This window comes from Cibotium barometz, chromosome 44, assembly GCF_041138505.1.
Source record: "Cibotium barometz isolate CiBa-2024 chromosome 44, ASM4113850v1, whole genome shotgun sequence".
Lineage (NCBI taxonomy): Eukaryota > Viridiplantae > Streptophyta > Polypodiopsida > Cyatheales > Cibotiaceae > Cibotium > Cibotium barometz.
In genome coordinates this window covers 29,231,260-29,237,338 of record NC_141089.1, presented here as the reverse complement: position 1 = coordinate 29,237,338, position 6,079 = coordinate 29,231,260, and the positions used below count along the sequence as shown (strand labels likewise).

General features: G+C 43.0%; 1 long non-coding RNA gene across 1 annotated transcript; it reads right to left on the bottom strand.

Moving 5' to 3' along the window:
- Nucleotides 1-2,717: 2,717 nt before the first annotated feature.
- On the bottom strand, nucleotides 2,718-4,528 carry LOC147613172 (uncharacterized). The gene is made up of 2 exons (XR_015263375.1): nucleotides 4,209-4,528; nucleotides 2,718-4,127 (listed from the first exon to the last, which is right to left on the bottom strand). It is a non-coding gene; the product is annotated as an uncharacterized LOC147613172 (long non-coding RNA).
- Between the last annotated feature and the right edge of the window lie 1,551 nt (nucleotides 4,529-6,079).

Genomic DNA, 6,079 nt, shown 5'->3' with positions numbered 1-6,079 from the left:
AAAGGTGGTCTGGCCGAAAGGACCAATATGGGGATCATCAAACTGATCCACAAAAAAGAAGAGAAAGAAGATCTGGGAAACTGGAGACCCATAACATGTCTCACCTCCCTCTACAAAGTCTATGCTCATATTCTCACCAGTAGAATCAACCCCTATATGGACGAATGGATCCTCAAAGAACAAAAGGGTTTCATCAGGGGTAGATATATTCTTGATGCTATTATTAGCCTTTGGGAGGGCATGGAGCATGCGGAGAACTCTGGGCAGAATTACATCTTCCTCAAAATAGATTTTGATAAAGCCTATGACAGAATTGATTGGTCTTTCCTTTTCCAATCCCTTCAGGATATTGGCCTCAACAGGAAGTTCATTAAGTATGTCCAAACTTTGCTTGGTAATGCATCTTCCAAGGTTGCTGTCAATGGGTCTCTCACTGATGCCTTTCCTCTTAGGAAATCCATTAGGCAAGGCTGTCCCCTCTCCCCCCTTCTTTTTGCCATTGTTGCTGATGCTCTTGGTTGGTTGGTAAACAAGGAAATAGCCAGCAACAACATTAAGGGTATTGAGATTCCCAACAGGCCTAACCCCTTATGCCTTCAACTTTTTGCTGATGACACTAATGTGCTGCTTCGGAATGAAGTGCAGACGGCTGCCCACTTCATGTCCTGCCTTGAGACCTTTTGCCTGGCCAGTGGTTCCCAAATAAACCACTCCAAGACCAGCTTCAAAGTGTTAGAAGGAGGGCCCCCTCCTTCGATACTTGCCGCTGGCTGTAAGATTATCCCCGAAGGTGTCGTGTTCAGACTGCTTGGTATCCCGATGGGCTTTAACATCTCTGCTAAACAAAGGTGGGACTATGTGCTCAATAAACTTAAGCTGCAGGTCAAGAAATGGAGCCACATTAACACAGGAGTTGCCTCCAGAGCCTTTGTCCTCAATCACTTCATCATCCCCTCCGTCGTCTACTTCCTGGCTTGCTGGAAGCCTTCAGAGACCCAAATTCAATCCCTTAACTCCATCTTGGGTAATTATTTGTGGGGAGGTTCTCTTGACAGGAAGAGGATCAGCAAAGTTGCTTTCAAGGTTTGTTGCTTAGATAAAGAGCAAGGGGGTCTTGGAATTATTGACGTTGGGTTGCTAGCTGAAAAGCTCGCGGCTAAGTGGGTGCAAAGGGCCATATTTTCCAATGATGTGTGGGCTGACTTGATCAAAAGAGATGTTGGAAAATTTTGGCTCAAAGGCAAGAGATCTTGGAAGGGGTTCTCGATAAATGAAGTTCTGTTTTCGAAGGCTGATCTCTCCCCAATAGGTAGCAAACTTTGCTGCAGGATGTGGGAGTCTTGGATGAAATATAAAAAAATCTTTTGTTTCCAAACTTACTCTAAGAGAGGGAGGTATGCCTATGCTGCTGACTCGGTTTGGTTTGGCCATCTTATAGCTCCGATCTCAGATGATCTGGTCCAGACCAGCCTCTCTTGTTTCAAAGCTGGGATTAAGGTGTGGGGCGACTTATGTGATGCTTCCGGAATGTTATCCAGGGATCAAATCAATAACAAATTCAGCCTTCCCCGGGGTGGCATTGAGCTTGTCATGCAGAGGTGTAATTCTCTCAATGTTTTCATACCCCCGGGGCCTATTTGTGACTGCAAAAACTTTTCTAAAGCCATCTTGTGGGGGTGGTCCAGAAACCTCGGCAAGTTGCCTAATGGTTTTCATTCAGGCAAACTTGTTCTCAAACTTAACAATAGATGGTCTTTGGGTTGGAATAAGCATCAATGGGCCTTCCGCTTCAAGCTTATCTGGGCCTTCGCTCAAGAAAGGAAACATGCCCTCTTGGCCTGGCTGGTCATTCATAAAGCGACCTGGACCCTTGACAAGGCTATGAAAATCGGACATGGAAATGGTCTCTGTCCCCGCTGCAAAACCAAGTTAGAAACTGTCCCCCATCTGTTCTTTTCCTGCTCCGACACGAGTCAATTCTTAAGTGTTCTTAACAAAGCTTTTATGCAAATCAGGAACACCCCTCTCAGTTGGAAAGAAGTCCTCCTCGGAGAATGTCACTCTTGACCCCTTAACTTGGCATTCCGTCAGATTTCTTTTCTTGTGGCATGTTTGGAACCAACGTAATGAAGCTCTTTTTGCTACTAAAACTAATCAACACTTTTTTCTTTTTCTTGACAGCACTCTCAAGCTTGTTCAGCAGCTGCAACCTAGAGGGTCGCCTATGGAGGTCGATCGTTGGCAGGACCTACCATGGAGGAAATGGAGCCAATTTCACGTCTCCTCGCATTGCAAAAGAAAGGAAAGCATGCTCCAAGGCCTTGCTCACGAATGCCAAAGAAGGCTGCAACATTCTGACTCCTACATCCAGGCGTCGGATAGTCTATGAGGAGTGTCTTTTTCCCTTCAGTACTTAGTCTGCTGTTCATAAAGTTGTATCAGCCCCCCTCAGTGAAGAAAAACCAGTCTATCTCAGTTTTTCAGGTTTTTCATATTGTCGAGCTTCTTTTACCGGTTCATCAAACACTGGTTCAAGTTATGTTTTACTGGCTCAGCTTTGTTTCCAACTGCAGGTGGTGATGTAGTTCTTCCTTCACCTGTAAGGTCTAACAGTCCGAGGCGTCTACCCATGGACCTTCCTCATGGGAACCTGTAACCTTTCCTTTTTATAATATATTCAGCTGTTTTAACTTTAAAAAAAAAAAAAGTTTCCGTGCTGTATTCTATCAGTCCATGCCGATTCTAAAATAGATTTTTTTAAATTATTTTATTTTAAATGGAAAACAATCATTTTTTTTCGAGAGAATAGCAAATCAAAGCTGATCAGGAGCTATCTGCTGGAAAAATTGGAATGTGGCAAGTATAAATGAAAACCGTCCAGTTAAGAAAAGAAAAAAATTAGTAAAATTAGTGAAATTTTCATCGCTCAAATTAAGAAAAAGCGGCAAACCATGAATTTAAAGATTCAAAATTTAGCATTTCCTTTCACTGTCAGGAAAAGAGTTCATACAATGTGCTTTTTTGCAGAAGTGACACTTCGTCGCTCTTCTGACTCCCTCAAAAAATGAACTTTTGCTTTTTTTTTTTGCAAAATATAAAAATTACTCCGAAATTCTGTGGTTGTAAAGCTGATTAATTTGTGATGTAAACTTAAGAATGGTTTTTAAAACAGACCCCTCAATGAGCATGTTTTAATCAAACCCCTCAATGTTTTAAACAAACCCCTCAATGTTCTAAACAAACCCGTCAATGAAAGCCCCCCTCAAACCCCTCAATGTACCCGTCAATGAAAGGTGTTTTAATCAAACCCCTCAATGTTTTAAACGAACCCCCCTCAAACCCCTCAATGTTTTAAACAAACCCGTTAAACAAACCCGTCAATGAAAGGTCTTTTCTTATATAAACTCATCGCTATTATATACGCATGTGAAACTAAGAGTCCCAACAAGCGTTTACGTGAAATATGGCTGGCCGAAATATAATCTATACTTTTTTAGTGGGCTTCAATAGCCTATTTTGGCATTCGAGGAACATATGATTTTTTCAATTGGACAGAAATCACGTTGTAAAAAAGGCTTAAAACAAATTATAAAAAAACCTATCAGCATTCATTTAAAAACACCCCTCTCAGGTGCTCATCTTTATATCTTCTCTTCTTTTCTCATCACAATAGCTGCTACATCACAAGAAAGAATCTCAAAACACAAGTTGCACACTAGTATTTTCAATTATGTGCGTGATGTGCGTGTATTATGTGTCAATGGGAGGGAGAGGGTGTGAGTGTCAAGACTTAGATAGGCCAACAATTAAATATACCTACTATAAGCATTAAGAGAAAACCAGTAAAACGCTCATTGAGTGAGAGAGAGAGAGAGAGAGAGAGAGGGGAAAGCGAAGAGAGTGTGTCAAAACTTCGATAGGCCAACAATTAGATAAACCTAAAAGCATGAAGAGATACACTCATCTGAAGAATGTAAGAGCTGAAGAAAGCACAGTAAAAGATTTGCATTGCTGTTTTTTTTTTATTAGATAAAAGAGGCATAGCTACACTTCTTCTATACATGCCAGATCACAGCATCGGGTGGAAGTCGCTTAAGTAGTTAAAACTGCAGCACTCGATTAACCTCCTGTCAATAAATTAAACAAATCTGTGAGCCTAGTCCTCATTCTAGTAAAAATTATAAATAGACACGGAAAGGGACAGTTACCGTTATCAAGGGTGGCCGCCTGGGCCCTTGCCGCCATGTCCACCTGGGCCTTTTGGTCCTCCGGGGCCTTTGGGACCAGGGCCTTTTGGTCCGTGAGGTCCTTTGGAACCTTTGAAACCTCTATGTCCGCCCGGCCCTTTGCGGCCTTTGAAACCTTTTGGTCCACCATCAGCATTGGCCTCCCTCAGGTTTGCAATCACCAGGAACAGCACCAGCATGATGCTGCCCACCACCAGCAACGCACGCTTAGAAGAGGCCATGGTAGTGGCTAGCTACAATCCCTCAAAAACACACTCGCCCACAACACAAGCTGTGTCCCCACAAGACAAACCTCTGAGTCTTTATTTATAATGCTCCCGTCGAACATTAGATGTTGTCCGTCCACCCACGTTCATGCACACATGTGATGATGTGAACACGTTAATACACGCACATGTGAGGCTGTACGACACGCACACTCCGAGACTCCTGATGTTTTCCTCGTTGTCAGAAATGAGTGGACACGCGCATGCCTTTGACGCGGTGGCACTCACTTTTTCTTTAAAGATTAGAGATTAAAGAAGAAGAAGAAGTCTTTCGTGATTCGATCTCTCAGTCAGATCGTGGCACCGATTCACCGACTGCACAGAATCATATGCTTTTCTCTCTTTAAACTTTACAAAAACATCTTGTTGCAACAAAACCTAGGGGAGGGAGGATCCTCAAGGAGTATAGGAGTATGTTGCTCCCTTTTAGTAGTAGCCAATTTTTTATATAAAAAAAAACTAGGGGCTTTTTCCACGAGGCTGACGCCCGGTTACCAGCTTGTAGGATCCCACTAGTGGCCACCAATACCACAAGAGTATAGATGTATAAACTCCATTAGGGGAGATATGAACTAAGAGTGGTCCTCTGGGCTTATTTCTTAGTCATATCCTAATGAGAAAAGACTTAAGGTGGACCAATGGCTTATTTCTTAGTCATATCCTGATAAAAAAAGATTTAAGGTGGACCAATGTCAAGGGAGGTAGAGTGCACATTTTATCTACGAGTTGAAAAGTAATTTCAAAACTCATTGGTCTAACTTTTAGGCTTGTCTTCCACTCTAGTAAGTTTCTCCCCTTACAGCCCCTAACTACACCCCTTACCCACCTACCCTTTCTCCTTTTTTGCACAAACTATCATGTGGGGCCTACATGACATATCAACTTGGCTAAAAAGTGATTCAATAATTTTCAAAAAGAATCTCCCTCCCCAAAAAAAGGAGCTTTACTTCCCCAAAAGGTTTCTTGTAGCTACATATTATCAAAATATGGTTTTTTTAAGCTATTAGCTATTGGAAAGTCGATGTGTTGGCTTTGTGACACATGGCATTTATCCCACATATCCTACTAAGGCCTATAAAAACCTTAGTATAATAGGGCTTAAGGTAGCCCTTGGCCCCTATCCCTCCACGTTTTTACGTGGTGAACATGGGATTAGAGGGGGACAAGGGGCCCGGCCTATTGTGGCCCACCACCATATGCGCTCATTCTGATCGTGAGCTGTGCTAAATTCTGATATGGTATCAGATCCTGGGAGGGGGGTACTTGTTGCTGTGCATGGAGTCTGATTACGATTGTTTCATTGTCCCTCTGTGACGAATTCTATGGCGTCGAAAACGAACACAACCGAGATGGACAAGTTTGTTGGTGTGCTGGGTGTAACTGCTGGTAAGTGGGAATACAGGATCCCAAGTAGCATCATCATCAAGGCAGACAAACCTCTGAGCCGAGAGCTATCGGTGGCCCTGGGTATCACCATATACGTGGTGAACATGGGATTAGAGGGGGACAAGGGGCCCGGCCTATTGTGGCCCACCACCATATGCGCTCGTTCTGATCATAAGCTGT